Source organism: Phoxinus phoxinus (assembly GCF_949152265.1).
Source record: "Phoxinus phoxinus genome assembly, chromosome: 2".
NCBI lineage: Eukaryota > Metazoa > Chordata > Actinopteri > Cypriniformes > Leuciscidae > Phoxinus > Phoxinus phoxinus.
In genome coordinates, this window is record NC_136877.1 from 35,286,338 (window position 1) to 35,307,173 (window position 20,836).

General features: G+C 36.4%; 1 long non-coding RNA gene across 1 annotated transcript; it reads left to right on the forward strand.

The window, feature by feature from the left end:
- The first annotated feature begins 5,237 nt into the window (after window positions 1–5,237).
- LOC306984740 lies at window positions 5,238–20,197 on the forward strand. The gene is made up of 3 exons (XR_013794606.1): window positions 5,238–5,472; window positions 13,383–13,509; window positions 19,805–20,197. It is a non-coding gene; the product is annotated as an uncharacterized lncRNA (long non-coding RNA).
- Window positions 20,198–20,836: the final 639 nt, after the last annotated feature.

Here is a 20,836-nt window from a genome sequence, read left to right on the forward strand (position 1 = left end):
ATGCAAAGTTACACAAATCTACATTAGTCACCTGAAGAGAGCATCTGTTTCCTGAAAAACAAGTTTTACTGTGATGAGAATCGCAGGAATGTGTCTTCAAACTCCTCAGACACCAGTTAGACAGAGAGAGCTATACTGAATCTTCCTTACTTCATCGCTTTAAGGGATCTCTTACCTAGTGCCTGCCTCAGACTAGGACACGGACTGTCTAATGCCTTTTGTACACAATAATAGTATTTTCAAGCTGGCAAGCTCCAACCTGACTTGCTGGCAAATACAATACCTCAGGAAACAAAGCTGCGTTTACAAGTTCCCCATGCTGTTACAATGACCAGTTTATATCTATTCGCAATATATGCGAGACTCATATGCCATCCAGTCTTTGAAAAGTCTTCAAGGATTTAATTTTTTTTATTTAGTCGGCCTATAGCGAATGAAGAGTTTAGTGTGAAACACAGTCACCTATATAGCTAGTAATAAAATTACTGTATATTTTATTTGGTTTAATCACATCTCATTTGCCAACTCAAAACAACTTATCTGCTGTTTTTTATTTAAGCCCTTTGTCACAGGTACATCACACACCGATTAAGAATGAAAAGTTCAGCCTTCTGCATTCAGCTTCAGTGACCACCTCAATTCCCAACAGAGTATGGAATTTACATACAGTTTAAGAAAAATAAGCATTTGATTTGCAAAACACTTATCCATGATAGATGGGGCAGTACCCACTTTATTTGGATCAACTTGCTCCTCTGAATCACAACCTGTGTTAGCATGACTAATTATTGTATATATTTTCTGATCTACCGGGTGCTCAAAATACATTGTTTTGTATTTTATATTGTGTAGGTCTCCAGCTAACTCACGTTATTACTGTCTTACTGAAATAGTTGCTAATCAGCTGTGGGCCACTTTTACCTAAAACTGTGTCCATCCCATTTAAGCCCACCGGCAACTATAGTTGCTGCAGTGTAGTTGTCATTTTCCTTTTGTAAGTATTTTTCTAGATGTTATCCATGTTTAATGTCTCAATGACATGCAAGCAAACAACCAAGTAAAGGATTTCAAGGGGGAAAAAAAGGTATTCACTTCCTTCCTGTCACATGAGGCTGTCAACTTCCTATGCCTACTTCCAGGAAGCATGGCGAAGGCAAACCCTCCCAAAGAAAGGTCATTTTCATGTTAATAATAAAAAAAATGTGTTGACATATATACATCTACATAATCATGAAGGTATCTAGAATCATCCAAACAAAACAAATCTTACAAGAGATCTATAGTTTTTTGTATACTTAGTCAAAAGTCCAAGCGGCAACTATAGTTGCCGGTGGGCAAATGCCTTGTAAATACATATATCATGGGAAAATGGAGTATACTGTGTTAATAGGTTAATAAATCAAGGTTATTGGTCTTGTTTAGTGCATAAACCTAACTTAACCCTTTAAATGACATCTGTATGCACTGTTATTTTTGTTATTTGTTTTTTTGTTATAGATATAATTTTTTATTCATTCTATTTATTTGTATTTATTTTCATAACTTTTTGATACACAATGCCCTGGTATGGCTGCACTTTGTTCTGAACTATGTTCCACCACTTTAACCCTTGTGCGCGTTTCGTTTGTGGTTTACAGTCGGGCTGTTTGGAGTCTTAGAGACCCCAGGCAACAAAATGTAATTTTGTAACAAAATAATTGTTTTTTGTTTTTGTTTTTACAATGTCATTTTACTCAGTTTATTCATGTTTTTACTTCACATTTGGACATTTTTACTCCACAAAATGTATATAAATAAATGTAAAAAACATTTTTAATATATAGGTTTTTATTTAAAAAAATAAAATAATAATAATTATGTCAAATTCACCTTATAAAAGACCCACATTTCTAAATTTCATTCATTGGGATAACATGGATAATTTGACATGGTTTAGTGTAAGATTTTTGCCCATATTTCGGAAAATTCCGTTTTAAAAGTAAAAAATATATATCACTTTAACCAGTAGATGGCTGCAGAGCTCTAAAAGACATCTTTTCACAAATGTTTCCAGTTAGATTCATATCTACATATTATTATTAATTCATAATGTATATGAATACAACTGGAAAAAGTTGTGAAAAGATGTCTTTCAGTTAGTCAAAATAGCAAATAGCCATCTACTGGTTAAAGTGATAATTTGTTACTTTAAAAAACGGCATTTTCCAAAACAGATGTGCAAAAATCTTACACTAAACCATGTCAAATTATCCATGTTATCCCAATGAATGAAAGTTAGAAATGTGGGTCAAAAAGACCCCGAACAGCGCACAAGGGTTAAGGCAAATGGATTTATTGTTTGTTGTGTTTTAAGATTTAAGAATCTCTAACACCTCTTCCATGATGCCAAATGTTCTCCTCCTATTAAAATGTTACATTGAGGGGGTGCATACATATTTGCCGCACATTCAAATACGATTAAAAAAAAAAAAAAAAAAAACTGGGGAAAATAAATGCAGAATATGTTCATATAGGACACCATTAACACGACTATATGCATGAAACCATTCAGAAAAATTTGGGCACAAATGGGTTAATGCAGATTGTCTGTCGTTCTTACTACCTTAAGAAATGATAAAGGATGGCGCAAGATTTGTTTTACAAACTTGATTGTCATATAAATTATTCACATTAGTGCTCGCTCGGCTAATGTATGCACCGTTATTGATACAGTTCCCACATGTGCACCATAATAAATTAGGAATATACACATCGGTTTGTTGATGGACATACTCTTGTTAATTCTGATGGTGAGGAATTACAGTTGAAACATCTCATAATGTACGACAAACTGAGTAGCGTATCACTGAGAAACGTCCTGCTCAAGTTGTCCTTGTGATGGATGTTCGGGTTGAATAACTAGTTCTTCCAATATTTCATCATTGGACTCACGCTCAAATTGATATGGTAAAATCGATGCAATCGTTACTGTCTTTACAAGTGTGTACAATCACTGAGCCTGCACCGAGGAAGCCTCCGGAGCTGAAGTTTATGGTAATAGGCTTTTTGTTTCCGACATGCGCTGTAAGCGGTAGACCAATCACAATAGACTGGGCCATCTGGCCAATCAGAGCAGAGCAGGCTCACAGAAAGGAGGGGGTTAGAGAGATTGAATCTTCAGGCGAGTTGTTTGAGAATCTTTGAAAAATGTGATGTGCAATGTATATTATGAGAAAATTAAAGTGTTTTTTTTGTGTGTGTGTTGTTTGTTTTTTTACCTTTGATGGATGTAAACCTGTTGTAGGAGACCTCCAAAACAAGATTAGGAACCTTTAAAATAGTATTTTTAAATCTTAAAGAAGTAAAGTTGCAACAAGCGGAAAATTCTAGCAATGACCCAAACCATCTAGATCAGACTTTTTGCCGATACTCAAATGTACTCAAATCAGATTCATGAATCAATTTAATCTTCATTGACCCTGTCTCATAAGCAGACTGAGCGCTAAAATTGGGTGGGCATCAAGGGGCCTGCCGCTGGTTTTAAGAGCTGAGGCCCGGGTTCAGACTCCATGTCATGGTGAAGAAGAGAGGGATATGATTGTTTGCCCAGCTGTCTGCTGGAGTTGAGAACGACAGGAGTAGCTATGACCTTCTTCATAAAGATAAAAGAAGATTGAACAAAGGATCCTTCTTACAGTACATCATACATTAGAGGGGGTTTGTGTGCGAGACAACAAGAGAAGCGAACACTGTCAGCCTCCCTCATACAGGAGCCAGGGCGGAGTCATGGTGGTGGTACAGTATTGTTTTCTCAAGCAGCAGGTCTCCATCTCTCCTCTCATCCTCCTTTCTAGTTTGTGTCCTCAGTCCGTGTCTTCTCTCGTCTAATGCCATCCTCATCCGGAGACAAACTAATCCTCTCAAAGCCTTGCTATCCCATGGGAATGCCATTCTTCCCTGTCTTGGCCTGTAAATCCCTCCTGTCTTTTTTTATTCGCATTTCACATCTCCAGAATAAACAACTGAACACTTAAGGTCTTCTTACACGTACAACACATCACTTTGTCAGAAACTCAGAAATGCATTTATATACAATCCACATGCTCACCAGCACTTATGTGTAACGAATTCCATTTACTTAATGCTGACATTAAAAGAATGTGACTTAGCCTATATGTTTAGTTAAGTTCATCCAGCTCTCTGGTATGGGAATGGGAAACCTTGAGGAGTAAAATTTACCATTTGCCCTATCATTTGATCTGTGTGTATTTAAGGGATAGTTCACCCAAAATTTTTTATTACCCCATGATTTACTCACCTTCAAGCCATCCTATATAGTGTATATGACTATCTTCTTGCAAACTAACACAATCTTTAAACAAATGGCTGTGCAACAAACTCATGCTCCTCTTCTCTCACATCGAAATCCTCCAACATTTCTCTTTAAAATTTCTCGTTTTAGACTTAATATAATTTGTGACTATGTCATGCGTCGGGTTAGAGGTCAGTCTTCTGCCACAAATTAAGTAACCAATATTTGTTTTAGTGAGCAAAAATATCATGCTGTAAAATTACAATGAAAATATAATGCTGTTATAATTATATCATAATGAAAGTATTCTTTACTAAGCGGGCTAACTTGGGTTGTTTTGGGGGCAAACAGCGTGCATCAATTTCACTGACGCTTGTGGATCAGTTACTTACAGTCAACACAGGTAATCTCTACCTTCCATGTGCAGCTCCCACACACAACCTGATGACATTTGTCCTTTGTTTAGTTGTTCTTGCAGTCAGTTTCTCCGCAATTGAAAAAAGGAGCAAATGATACACGGTCTGTAATGCATACGGTCAGTAGGCTATGCGGCCATTCAAGGTAGAAATACTCAAAACTCTTTTGTGTCTTGTCATTTTAATAAAATAATAAAATATAGACACATTTAGGAAAAGTCAGGATCCTATTACATGGGTTTTATTTTTTCAACAAAGTAATTACATTGCAACATTTTAAAACAGACTGCCTTGGTAGTTCAAGGTACAATATGTCCAAAAATCACTATATATATTTCCTGCAGTTGTGTACTTACAATATCCCAAAAGTCTCCAAAGATTTTTTATTCCAGAGAAATTCCAATTTTAAACTATGGCCCGTCTCAGAAAAAAAATGTCACCTGTCAATGACGCAATATCCGCGCTATCCTCGGTTTCCGCCGGTTTCCGCTCGTACTGCCATAGCCATGATGTAACCATGGCGACAGACGTGGACAACTGCGTAGTGCGTAACGTTTAGCGGCACACTGTTCTTATTTCGTTCAAACATTATGGACCATAGCAAGCAGACTTTGGGACAAAAAAAGAACTAAAATAAGGATCAATATCGGCGTGGCGTTTTCGAGATGCCGAGAGCTCCACGTCCGTGACAAACTTGGACTTGACAAAGCTTCACAAGTCACGACTTGACAGCGACACCGCTCTTGCACATACTTTATTAGACAGGTGAGCAAATGTACATAAAACAAATCAATGTTATAAAGCTTAACATGATGAAATGTTAGAATATTATCAGTATGTTATTCTAATGTTGATCTAGCTTACTAGTAAGTTGCTAGTTTCATATAGCAAACGAACTAGCCTAACACATAGAATAACATTATAACTTTCAACACACTCAAATGTTGTTTAACAGTTAACGTTAGCTAGTATGATAGCGTAGTGTAACGTTAGACCAAGTGAAACAGCGCTGCGTTACATCACAAGTTTAATTCGTCAAATAAACTGACCTGTGGCAACTTTAGTAATTCAGCACTTGCGGGTAGTTCGGTAGAATTAAATATCCTTTTTCCTTTATATCCGCGGGACCAGCGAGTGATATCTGTCTATTATTAGCAATCGCGACCTGCTTCATACCACTGTAATGTTAAAAAAACATGAATCATCCATTAACATTATTAAATCCATCAGCTTGACAGCAAAGTCCCATTCAGCTTGTCACTGTGTCATAAACCTACGCCTTTGTTATTGTTTGAGGTTAGCGACCCCTATCTGCGAAAAAACAAACATATTTTAGCTTTAGATGGCTTGAGTAAATCATGGTATAATTTTCAATTTTGGTTTCAATATCTTACAGTAGATACAGTTTGATGTTGCAAAAATATGGCCAATAGGGAAAGAAAGATCAAAGAAAGACGCAAGGATAAAGAGACAAAGTCCAGCAGAAAGAGACTTGTGGTCAGTCAATCCCTGGATTTCTGTATGAATCTAGGGAGGATTTATTGCATCACATTGCATCATCCTCTGGTAGTTTTATGACTGCTGCTTTTGTGCTGAAATACTGTAAAATGTCTCATGAAGGGTCTCTTGTATGAACATCTACTGAGGTTCAAAGATGTGATCATGAGTGTACTAAGATGTGGCCTGGTTCCATCTGTCAGTGGTTCTGACTTTACATTAACATGCAGGTCAATGGTGATTAACTACTACAGGACTCACCATGGTTGGGGAGGGGGCTGGAGGAAGAAGATCATGTTTGGCTGTTAATCACGGAATCAATATTAAGTCTTTAAATAACCAGATCTTGACAGAGGAAATCAAAGGTTTATTGCTTTTTTGCTTTGATCAATGACTCACGTTATAGCATGGCTGATCAACAGAGCACGAGGCAAAAGAAAAACGCGCTGTCCTTTGCATAAAGCGTTCGCTGCTTTGATTTCATAGTCAGTGTAAGTTAAGCACCACATGTTTTGTCTGGCTTGCTTACTCAGATTATTTTACATTTATTTTATTTTATTTTATTATTATTTGTATTAATTTGTCGGGTCAACGAGTAGTCAATCATTGTTTTTTAGCTTTCACTGAACAGTAACATCAGACTCGTTCTGAATGAAAGAATGAACCATTCAAAACAAATCAGTGAGATAAAGCATACTGCCACCTGCTGGCGAAAAGCTGGAACAGCCTATAAACAGTTATTTTCCACAATTTATGTGACATGAGGCTTTATGTTTTCAGTCAGGAAGAAATATTTTCTTTATTTATTTATTTATATGAATTATATGTGTTATATCTTTAGAAAAGAGCATTTATTAAATCTATCAGTGCTCGTATGGTGCCTTTTTCTATCAGTGCAATTAGAATTCTCTTTTTTCTTCCGTTTAAAGTTAATACTAACTCTTATCATTTTACGTCTATTAATAAGATCAAGATAATTCACTCGCGGTACAGGAGTCAAATCTCAAAATTGCTCCCTTGATCCTTGCTCTCCTCTTTGTTGTTGCACTGAACTGAATTGCCGTCATTAGTGTGTGCACAGAATGACAAAGAAATATAAAAGCTCTCAGTACTGTTAGTATGAGGTCAGGACTTTTCCTCATCACACTAGTCAAACACACAGTGTGAATGCAAAAACGTACTGTGTGCATCTCCAGCTTCCTGAGTATCCCTCAGGCAAATTAAGGTCCAAATGCACTGTTTCTTGAGCAAAATCCCCAAGCTTAGGCTTCCTTGAACTGTTTAAGTACCGACCAAAGGCTGATCTTTTATAAAGGCAAATAACAATTACCTCATAGTTCAGTATGCTGAAAATAACAGCTGTTGTTGTTTCCATTTTTTAGGAACACAAATAATTGTAATTATTGTTCTCTACACTGTCATCCATCCCGGGGTTATAGTTTATAGGAAGTTTAATTTGGTTATAAATGGATGGTTATATTTCAGGAGGAGTTGAAGCTTGTTCAACCACAGATGGATAGACAGTGAAGATTCCAGTAGTCTATGTCTTCTGCATTTACTTTTAAGTACATTATATTTTTTCAATGCAAGTAATTTTCAGGTCATGTAAAGGTCATGCATAATCATACATGTCATATTCAGGTCATACAAACATTGGTCTGCCACTGTCTCGTTCATATTTCACCTCCTCTCTGTTCAATATCAAATTCAGGCCATTGTGCCCAAGGTGTGTTTGAGCCGGTCGGAGTGGGCGCTGGGTTTATTTAGACATGCAGAGGAGCTCCAGGCTGCACTGGAAACCTGTCAACATCATTCAAGCCAGCAGTCACTCCACTTAGCAGGGAGCCACTGCCTGGTTCTCTTCTGCACAACACCATAGTCTTCTCTTCGCTTCTCTATCATAGTAGATTTCTAGAAGGCCATAAATAATTAATCTGGACATATTAATTTTTCCCCATATTGTTTTCGCCTACTATTTAGTAAGGAAGTATGCGATTTTGGAAGCAGCCTGTGTTTATGAGTCAGTCATTGAATCATTTACTCAACCGATTCATTCAAAACTGATTCTTTCAGGAAGTACACAAACACCACTTCTGTGAGTTACTGACATTATGCTGTGGCTTTGTGTGGGTCTATTTTCGTTAGGGTGCAGCGAAATTATATAAAGTTACCTGGAAATATTATGTACATAATGTAAGTTAATCAGTATACTATTAACATGTTTATCGACCTGTTTTATGAAAAACAACATGACACGGACACAGTCATGCTGTCAGTCTGAACTCTTGAGTTACAAATCAAACCGCTGCTGGCTACTCTAAGTGTTGACATTGTGCACATTATGTCTCACTTACACACACACACACACACACACACACACACACACACACACACACACACACACACACAAAGCTTTATGCCACTAAATTCTGCTGTGTTCATATCAGCATCCCATGTGTGCGGTTATAATGGTGTAAAATATTTCAGGCATGTTTGTGCTTCATACCCAGCACTCCCTGTAGATCAATAAGCTGCTAATCTGTCACCCTGGGGAGAAATATGTGTGTTTGTGTATGAGGATGTAGCTATATGTCCTTGTGCTGGATTGCACACTCTTGCTCATCCTAGACTGATTTGCACTGTGTATCCTCATAAGCTTTAATGAAAGGGCAAGGGAGACTTTTCCATCCCGTGTTTGTGGTCGTATGCAAGCCTTGATTTGTGTCTGCTTCAGTGTTTACATGTAATGAAAAAGTCTTTGCTTTGTCCTTGTGCCTTAGGGTGGTGTGATTTGCACATGTGGAGGTGTGTGTGCATGTGTGTTTGAGGCCATGCTTTGAACAGGAATAAAAAACAGGAAGTCATTTGACGAATCTGTTCGAAATCAAAACGCACATGATCATTACTCTACTTTGTGATTCTCCCTGGCATAAAGTGGATGAAAAGCAGAAATTAATTTCCAGAAAGGCTGCAAACATGCGCTGTGTGTTCAGTGTCTCAGTGCTTTCACAAAGCACATCAAAAAGACAAGCTGTCCTTTTCAAATAACATCTAATAAGACCATGTACTCACCCTTGGCAGTCATGCACATGCAGACAAAAACAAAAACATACTTTAGTTGGTGTAATGAAACTAGCATATGAGATACATTATTAGTGTATGTCTCAGCTCAGAGAGAAACAGTATCTTTTACTTACAATATTGCTCTGCAAATATTATCTCTTTGCTAAGGTATCTTTTTTTTTTTTTTTTTTTTTTTTTTTTAGAATTGTTTTTATTATGCAAATACAAAGAAAACAGAGAGACCATGCAATAAACAACCTGGTTTTCCAGCCAATTCCATTCAAATATTAACCAGTCCTAAACAATAACCTCTGTATAACTATACAATAGGGGAGAAAGAGAAAAAAAAACAAAATAAATTAACACAATGCACACTCCCCTTCTTTTTATACATACATCTCTCTTTTCTTTTTTTTCCTTTTCTTTTTTTCTCAGACAAAAGACAATAGACAAGACAAACCAGACAAACTATTTAGACGCATTCTGAACAATTTACAACACCAGGACAAGTCACACTAATAATAATAATAATAATAAATCATTCAGACACACACACCGACACACACACACACACACACCCACCAATTATACTGCTGGTGCTCCAAGTAAACTGTTAAGAGGAAAAAAAGAAAAAGAAAGAAGATGTTAATATTACCATGTCAAATTTACGAACCTATAAATTAAAATACAGATTTGAATTAAGCAGATCTAACGTTGGACTAATTACAGAGCATCAAATATTGGTTTCCACACAAAATTAAACTGTTTTTGTTTATTTTTATCCACTGACAGAGCTTTCTCAATATTTAGGTAATACTTCATTGCATTTTTCCATTTATCTAACCCTGGGGTAATTATGTTTTTCCAATTTTGTAACAACAATTTCTTATAAACTAATGAGGAAAATATTGATTGCCATCCCATAGGATATCTCATTTTTGTTACATTTTGGAGTAAGCAGGCTTCTGGTGTGAATACAAATTTCTGCTTACAGATGTTAGAGAGCCATCTCTCAATATCAAACCACGTTTCCTTTATTTTTTTGCAATACCAAAATGAATGAGTGAGATAGTCACTACTACCGCACTTTAAGCAGGTGGGGGGGGAAGATACATCAAACTTATGAATTTTATCCCTACTATAATAAATTCTAGTCATTAATTTATATTGAATCAATCTAAGATTTTCGTTAGTTGTGGCTTTATATGTTAGATTTAAGCACTCCTTCCATTTTGTTTTGGCATTGAAATCCTTTATATCTCTGTCCCAGCCTTCATATATTTTACTTAGCAGATTACAATTTATTACAACATTATTGAGATAGTCATACATAACACTTACACCTTTTTTTTTTTTCTTACTTTGTTCCAGAAGGGTCTTTATCTTTTCCGGAACATCATTCACTATATCACAGTTCTCTGTGACCCAATTTTTTAACTGCATATATTTAAATATCTCTGAATCTTTTAATTTAAATTTATCTTTCAGCATATCAAATGAGGATATTTTACTTAAACTAATAATATCTGATAATGTTTCAATGCCTCCATTCATCCAAGTTTTCCACATTAATTTAGTACCCTGAATTTTAACAGATGGATTATTCCGAATCTTAATATGTGCTGGGGTGCCAATCTCCATCCCTAAAATCTGTTTGGTTTTTTTCCACATATTTAATGTACTGTTGACCACAAAGTTATCAGTCTTTACTTTTTTCTTGGAGAACAAAATGGATAATAAACTATTTGGGTGTAATTGATGATTTTCAATAACCAGCCATGGGTCTTCATTAGTATTATTAATAATACGATCAATATAAAACATCTGGGCTGCCATCTGATACAATTCCATATTAGGGAGGTTTAACCCTCCTTCCCGTTTGGGGCAAAACAGTAAATTCCTTTTTATTCTTGGGGTTTTTCCAGCCCAAATGAAAGATGTAATTATGGAATTTATTTCCGTGAAAAAGTTTTTGGTGGTGTCAGCGGAATACACTGAAACAAATAAATAAACTTAGGGAGCCACATCATCTTTACCAGATTTATTCTACCAATTAGATTCAACTTGAGATCACTGTAATTATTAAGAGTATGTTTTAGATTACTTTTCAATGTAAGAAAATTACTCTTATACAACTGTTTTTTGTTTGCACTGATATAACAACCTAAATATTTTATTTTACAGCTTTGTACTTTAAATTGTTTAAATACTTCTGAGTTTATTTGTTTTTGGCTAAAGGTCAAAATTTCAGTTTTGCCACTGTTAATTTTATAACCTGAAATTTTTGAAAATATACTCATTATATTGATTACACTCGGAATTGAAATGTCCACTTCGCTTAGATATAATAACAAATCATCAGCAAATAAGCTTAATTTATATTCATTTTTGCCTATAGTGATACCAGTTATGTTATCTGTCTGTCTTATTTTCTCAGCCAAGGGTTCAATAGCCATTGCAAATAGCGCTGGAGATAATGGACAACCTTGAGCAGTACCACGGCTTAACGAAAAAGCCTCAGATATAACACCATTGGTACAGACTTGTGCTTTAGGGGCTGTATACAAAGTTTTTACCATATTAATAAATTCTACTGGGAATTCAAATGTTTCAAGCACTTTGTACAAATATGACCATTCAAGGCGGTCAAATGCTTTTTCGGCATCGACCGCCATCAAGGTCAAATCTATCTTATATTTTTTAGCATATTGTGTTAATGATATACATGTTCTAACATTAGTTCTAAGATCCCTATTAGGAATAAACCCGGCTTGGTTATGATGAATAATGCTAGGTAGAATTAGTGCCAATCTATTATTCATTACTTTTGTTATGATTTTCTTATCACAATTGATTAAGCTGATGGGCCTGAAATCAGAGGGCTTATTACAATCACGTCCTGGTTTTGGTATCACAGAAATAGTTGAAAGATACATAGTTTCTGGTATTTTTTGTTGATTAACAAATGAATTTACAACTTCCAGGAACAAAGGTCTAATATTTGGCCAGAATGTTGAATAAAACTCAATAGGGAGGCCATCTGTTCCTGGGGCCTTTTTTTCGGGAAATGCCTTAATTGCAGCTTCGATCTCAGAGATTGCAAAGACTTTCCCCACATCTTCCTTTTGATGATCTGATAAGCGCTGTAATTTGACAGTTTTAAGAAAGGAATCTGGGTCATCATCTTTAACTTCAGATGTATACAAGTGTTCATAAAATTGCTTAAATCTTTTATTAATAATATCATTGTTTGTAATAACATCATCTGATTCTTCCTCTTTTAAAGATATAGACTGAGTCTTTGCAACCCTCTTGACCATTGATGCCAAGTATTTACCCGATTTATTAGCTGATATATAATTAAGCTTATTCGAATTTTGTCTGAAGTCTTTAACTTTATCCATCAGTATAGAGTCCATTTCTAATTTCTTTTCTTGCAATTTGCTTTTAATTGTTTGGTCTCCTTTTTTAAGTTGAGTTTCCATTAAATTAATATCCTGTTTTATTTTAATCATTTTTCGGTCAGAACTAGCTTTCCTTTTTGCTGAAAAGGCTATCATTACCCCCCTTATATATGCTTTAAAGGAGTCCCATATAATACAGATATTTGGCTTATCTTTGCTAAGGTATCTTTTCCTCTGACAAACTGCAGATGTCTGCCACCTCTTTATTATTTTTCTATTTGCATTTCAATGAGCACAATGGTACATGTTTCTGGGAGAATGATAATGTCTGTCAGAAACTTCTTCATAAAGTTAAGTGAGTAAAGCATCTATACATTTCAGAATCTTCCCTTCAATGGAGAATACAGTAGAAACACTAGATGATCTGCACTGTGTCAGTCTGCATAATAATGATGACCGCCTCAGTTACCAGACACTTCTACTCTGAGTTATGCTCATGTTTAAAATCACTGATGTGATTGTTTGTGGACAGATATGCATGTTAATATACTGTAATGTTTTGTTGCTTACGACTGCATAAATGCATAGCGATGAGATATAATTTATTGGGGAATGAAGTTGCCTGTTCTTCAACTCTTGTCAAATAACTGTCATTCCTGTCCTGTTAAATGCTGCTTGTCTGACGTGCCCCATCACTCTTTTTTATTACAGACTTGAAGCATAATGCAGTAAACAAGTGTGATAGGCTGAAAAGGCTCGATTTTCATTGATACTTCCGCAGAATAAATGAACACACATGATGCACAACACTCCATGAGGTATCCATACTATATTGAAGGTAAACTCGATATTTGCAGATATGAATTTCAGAGCATTTGTAACTAAAATAGATTTTGAGAAATATTTGCTAGTGGGACTGAAAATAAACTTCAATTAAACTTAGCCTAATTCTGAACTTAATATTCTGTGAAAACAAGTCCTAGTATCTTATGCACTTCTGCTTCTAAAGTAAATTGACTTTGTTTTTGTTTTTTAAAGGATGTGTAGACATTTGTACTGGAAAATTAGATAAAAAAATTTATTAGGACAGTGATTTTTTAGGATCATAATTTTTTGTTTGTATTTTAAATGCAAATCTCCCTGAATTAAATTATATGTATGTGTATAAATATTGAGAATTCTATTTATAATGCTAATAGTGCTATTTAAACAACGTGGCGCAGGACGTGAAAATGATAACTGCGTCGGGCTGAAGCTAGCAAACCACACTGCACAGGGCCCATATTCTTTGAAAACAAGTCCTAATATGCACTTCTGCTTATAAAGTAAATTTATCTCTTCCTTTTAAGGATGTGAAGACAATAAAAATACTAATTAGGATAATGATTTTTCCAGTAAAGGCCTTAAATATATGTAGCAAGGGATTAAACATTCCAAAGTAAATTACTGGCAGTAAAATTAAAAGCTTTTGGGATGTCAATAGCTAATTTCCTCCCCAATAGTTCCAGACTCAACTGAAAGCTCCCAGAAAGGACATGTAGACTTTATAAAATGTCCCTGGTATGATTCACAGGCACGTGCCGCTTTGATTGGAAAGTACAGGGCGAGGGAGATGAGGATAATTAAGGGGATATTACAGAAGCAGAGGGTGGTGTGACAGAATCGTCATTATTTTTTCTCAAGGGCAAATCAGCTTCAGACTTCCCTATCTTACTCTACTTCCTGCTTTCTAAAGGAAGAATCAATGTCATTTTCCCAGCACACTCTGTATCGCCTGCCTTCCCCTGTGCCTTTCATCACATACCAGACAGAGTAAGACATTCCTCCAATCAATTCACCTTCTGCCCTCTATCTGAACGATTTTGACATAAATCAAAGGGCTGAGCAGTGCACTCCCTCAGAGACACAAACACTGGCATTTATTCTTATCACACATTTATATCCTCACATCTCACAAGAGAATAATAATTAAAGAATAACATTCATTAAATAATATTATAATAATATAATATATTATTGATGATGCAGTTGTTATTATATCATGCCATTGGGCTAAACACTTCCATTTAGAAACATGATGCATAAGTACTGTCTTTAGTGCATGTTTTAGTACTTTTACTGTTTATCTGCTGTGCTCACTTTAGAATTAGACCTTGTCAGAGGCCATATCATGTTAAAGGTCATATCATTAGTGTCCATGGCAGCTGATAGACGGCCTGTAAAGACATGTCTCTGCACTCATAGAAAATCCATCATGATTAATAGATCATTACTGAGTAATTGCAAATTGTTCAGGGAAAATAGCCCTGTTTTGAGATCAATTAGAATGCAGTACCAGACCTGCAAATTGACTATCCCAGTTCTGGCCTCTGAACCTGTAGTTACTGAAATGGCATTGTGATCAATTAGAAAAATAGAAAAGGCACCAGTCTAAATGGAGGAAATTGGCATGTATTAATTATGTCCTCATTTTAGTGATGGCGTAATAATGGGGTTGTTACTAGAGTTATTGAATGTTCGTACATCTCATTATATCTTACTGCACATAGATAGATAGATAGATAGATAGATAGATAGATAGATAGATAGATAGATAGATAGATAGATAGATAGATAGATAGATAGATATGCAGGTAAAAAAAGAAGAGAAAGGTTTGTGTAGTAATAAAATATAGAAGAAGTCAGTAAATGAGCTGTGGGAAAAGTGAGTAAGCGCCAATGTGTATTAATACGTTGCTCCTCTTAGAGGGCAAACAATGCAGTCAGAACAGGCCAGAGGAGTTACTCAATCAGCCCTGTGTGTTGCTCTGAAGGACTGAAGGACAAAATAAAAGACCTGAAGAAGTAATCTCATAGATAATGGACTCCCGTTGAAACTGGACTGGAATCAATGTTGGGTCAGGGCTTGCTAAATGAAAAAGAGTCATTTCTCCTCGCTTCATCTGCCTCAGCCAGACATTATGGCAAAGAGAGTGTTATTCATCATAATAATTTGTCTGCACATACTCACACATGTGATCTAAGCATGTGTGCACATGAAAATGGTTACCTGCACACATTTTCACGTCTGGAGAATGTGTCATTCTTAAGAAAACACATAGGCTATAGCACAATTAATACATTTGTGTATATGTGAATTTTTTTTTACTTTATCGGCTGATTTGCTCTCGGCAACTATGCTGTTCTGTTAGAGATCATGGCAGGGGAAATTGTAAACTGAAAGTCACAGCTTTCTCATAAATTGTCCAACATTGTGTTCACAGTTTAGTGCAATCTGCAGTTAAAGTCTTTATATTTTGCCACTACATTACTGTATATTACAAAGGAACTTTATAGCATAACACTGAATTGCAATTCCTCCTACCTTTCCTGATGAACACAATGAATTCCATTGTAAGCATTGTTTGCATTAAATCAATAGTTACAAAGAGACAGACAGATAGAGATAGTAAATAACGGTTACAATAGTATACCTACACAATATTAGTGTATAAAGCAGACTCAAAGACAGGATCAATGAGGCCAAAGAGAATGTACAAATGGGACTCAATTGAGAGCTTTTTTTGCTCTTTAAAAAGTCCCTCTCTTCATTCCCAGAATCTCTTCCACTAAACAATAGATTGAGGAGATCCAGGGAATCATGTTCTCTATAGAGGGACAGGGGCCAGATGGGAGTCTATGGAAAGAGAATCGAGCGTTTATTGTAGTAGAGAGGGGCAACGGGACAAAAGTGCAGGGAAACCACACAGGTCAAGAGCATCGGATACACTATACACCAGCAGCTTGTGCTAACAGACTCTACTTTCATTTACTTTAGCAAAGAATGGGGAGGAATAGGGAGAGGAATGTTGAGAAAGGAGTATTGTGCCGGCAACTGTTTCAGTGTTATGGAAATAGCAGAAGAGAGGAGCTGGGTTTGCCAGACAGTCGTATCGGGGATGTTGATGATTTCTGTCTTACTGTGTGGGATTCAGTAATATTCATTGGAAGTGGCTCAATGTTATTTGGGCCCCATTGACTTTTAAAATTTCGTCTTTGGTATTTAACAGAATCACTATTGCTTTAATCATGTTTTCAGGTTGTTGCTCTTTTTTCAATTAATGACAAAAGACTGCTGTCTCTCCTCTCTAAACACCTACTTCTCTTCAGGCAAGGCTGTCGGCACGGGGAAAGCTAAATAAAATAAGAAAGAATCTGTAATCAAAACAAAACAAGCAGAAAAGAAAGAATATGACACATGCGAGAGGATGAAAGCGAATGAGAGAAAACCGTATCTCCTACACTTCCTCAGTTTTTATATCAATTTGGCATCTCTCTCTTCTTTTTTATCCTTGCTGTTGTTGTAACATGTTTGATCTTGGGATCAGGCCCCTACGGCAGACTCCGCTCCGCTCTACAGATGGCCCTCTCTCTCCCAGCAGTCTGCACAGCACTTCTGGAGCTCACCGAGCGGCTAGCGGGCATCCAGATCTCTGCCTGCCTGCTGTGCCTCCACGGTCTCTCCTGGGCCACTGCAGCTGTGAGGCAGTTCTCAAGGTCCAGGGTGTTGCCCCCCTTCACCGTGTATTCACACACAGGCTAGCTCTCATTTCTTTCAATCACACACACATACAATCTCCCACTCGCTTCTGATAATCCACTTCCAGCTGCTCTGTGCTTCCTCCATTATCACATACAGGCTGCAGACCTCACTAGATCGTCATTAGAAAATCCTGCACAGCAGAGCAAACCCTCTACATCAGCCACCCACCTTAAAAGCAATCAGCTCATTGCACAAGGCGAGCCTCATTCAGTCGTGTGTAAAGCCACTGAGCTCCACACGGAATGGATGCCAAGCTCTGATATCAGGTGGCTTTCAGAGGGAAGTTAATTCTGGAGTAATATGGTGGTTTAGAAATAGAAAGTGACAATGACTGTAGTGGGATGGGGATGTAATCTTGTGTGCTAGTTAATATCATTATTTATGTGTGCTGCATATGGGTTAAATTGGCCAAAACAACATATTTAAAGGGAAAAAGATTGCAAAAAAAAAGGTTAACTGTAAATTAATGTTGCATTATGTCATTTTACTGTGAAATGTATAGTTTTAATATACTCTTCTTGAACTACCAAAATCTGCTTTGTACCATAATACAGTTGAATCAGAGTTGCCTATCCATAAGCCATGGCCAGTACTCATATATACATTAAAAGAACGCAATAACCATCAACCGAATATCATAAATTGTAAAACAAAATATTTTCTTGATTATTGTGTCATTTAAATTTGTATTTTATGTTCATTCATACTTTTTACTTACCCTCTGGGGCATAACATGGGGTATATGTTGTACCTGCTAATGAAATATATTATCATTCAGTTCAAGCCGTCACCTTTATTTATATTGCGCTTTTTACAATACAGATTGTTGCTTAACAGTGATAACAGGAAAATAATGCAACAAAGTTTGTTTCGGCTGTACAGCAGATCTAGAAGAAAATAGTGTCATTGTCCAGCTTAAATAAGTTCAGTGGGAATTCATTTCCGTTGTAAAAATCATTAGTTTCTAATTTAGTTCATTTATCTATACAACAGATCTGGAGAAAACAGTGATGTCATTGTCCAGCTCAGTTCAGTTTTATACAATGGTGTCAATGCAGTCAGATGATTAATGCTGTTGAATATTAAGTGTAAATATATCATAATAAAATATATAGGCACCGAAATGGCATTGCATATTTTTTTTCAACTGATTTCTGGAAACCACAGCTACCTTTTTTTACCATTTAAAATGAACATGATTTTTTTAACAGTGTTGGCTGGTGAGTAGCAGGTATAAGAGTTGATTTTCTAATAATGCAACTTAAGCAGCACACACAATCATCATCTCCCTCGTACTTCTACAATATCCCACACTTCCCTTCCCACACAAGCTCAGTCATAAAGCAAAGATAATGACACATTCGACTAAATGAGCCTTGGCTGTTTTATTCATGAATGTTGTCATGCATACAGACATGCAGCCTGCTTTCTCGTGTTAATGCAACCACCATTAGTGCATATTTGGCTTATTCCATCCTCATCTAAATTGTGATGAATAACATACACTGATGTCAGTTGTGACTGCAGAGTGGAAAATGTAGAATGTGTTATCTTACCACTATTATTCTATTAGATACAATAGCATATATAATGTAATATAGGTAACTTAAATTTTGTAACATGGCAGTTTTAACTCTGTGGTCGTCTGTTCCTCTCCCAACATGTACTGTAGCAAAGGTTGATCAGACAAATTTGCTCACACCACAAAAGCCATGTAAGCCAGAGCTGACTTTTTATTTTTCACAATCAAATTCCGGATGCAATTATATAAGCATGTTCATGCTAACGACATGCTAATTAGGTACCAAAACCAAGTGTCTGCATAAATGTTCTCTGTGAAAAACATTCATATTAAAGGGGTGCTGCAGGAGTATCAATATGATGGTCCTGAGAAAGGAGAGCGTGCCAGAGAGACAAATCTGCAGAATAAGCTTTAATTGGGTAATTACCCAAAGTGGGAATGAGGCATTTAGAGGCTTAAATGGAAGGCAAATTGCCCATTATCCAGTGATTGTCCTTTTCTATCTTACTGCTTAGTGCTAGGATTTTACATCGACACCATCATATACTGGAGTTCAGATTCATAAATTAGCCCCATTATTCCTTGTAAACATGGGACTCCACACCTGTAGAAACACGCATAGACAACAATGACACAAATCACTGAGTAGTGCTTGCGGAATCAATGTTCCTTCACACACTATGTTCTTATTTAGGGAGGAACATTAATCATGGCTTTTTAATTATGGTCTGGCCCTGATAGTTAGTTGTAATATTTAAACCAAATGTCTAATGATCTCATTTATTGAAACGCATGGCTGGCTTTTCTTCCTCAGCTTTCATCTTGACCTTTAAATCCCAAATAGCTTTTTCCTTATTACTTTTTAACGCAATGCTGTCTCCGCTGATGGGCTCGTATATGGTAGCCTATGTGAGGTTTTGCCAGTGTTTCTGTCAGTTATTTTTTTCTTAGAGCATATAGCTGTGGGTGCAAATGATTTCTGTTTGATTGATGGCTCTCATCTAATAAGACATTTGTCATTTTCCACAGGTGCGCAGGATGCCTCCGGCACTTTGGACAGCGCCCATGCATGCGCCACCTCACACTGCCACCCAGTGGTGAGTCTGAGGAATTACACAGTCGAGCTGAGGCTTTTCCACAGATAGTGGTCTGATGAGAATGAAAAAGGATCTGAAGTGAACAGAACGGCAAAAACGTTCAGGCTGCTGAAATTACATTAATCTGAACACTGTTATCATCTGTTCACAATATACCTTCTCCTGTGGAATTTCAGACAATCTCCATATGATGATGTGTCTTTGTTTATACAGTCCTCCATGTGAAACTCCAGATGGCTGACGTTATGTCTATATATCACAATAACAAATTCCCATTGAACCCATGCTGTAATAAAGAGATGACTTCATTTAAGATTAATGACAGAGTGGGATCCAAAAGTGTTTTACAAAATGTTAAACACATTACATTTGTATTTTACAAAATAATATTACACAACAGTAAACTCACTTTACATTGACATGAAAATTCATAATAACCTTTGGCAGTAATACACAGTGTGTTGTAATGCTGATGATAAAGAGCAGTGGTTTGAAAGGAGACTGCACACCTGATAAAGTAATTTCAGCTTTTTGTATTTTGCCTATTATTTTTGTGTGTATAGGGCTACAGCATCATTTGTTTTGGTTGATTGGTTTTCGTTTACAGATTCGTTTGACATTTGCAAATGGCACCTGCTCAACATCTCTTTACAGTGACACCGAGTGGTGATTTCTCAGTAGTGTAACATTTCTGTTACTCCAAAGATTGTATCCCCTGTAGAATCCTGTCCCCCATTGGACCCCACAGCTTTTCTATTGGCCGAAAGAACTTTTATCAGAATGGTTCATGACAGTAACTATTAACTAACGGCAATGCCATGGGTTTGATATAATAATATGGTTCATATGTGTATGAAAGCGTCAGCCAAATGCGTAAATGAAAATCACACAACGCCTTAATGCATGCAAAGGATTCTGACAGCTTATTGTTTTTAAACTATTGGTGTTCATGAGTCTTACAGCA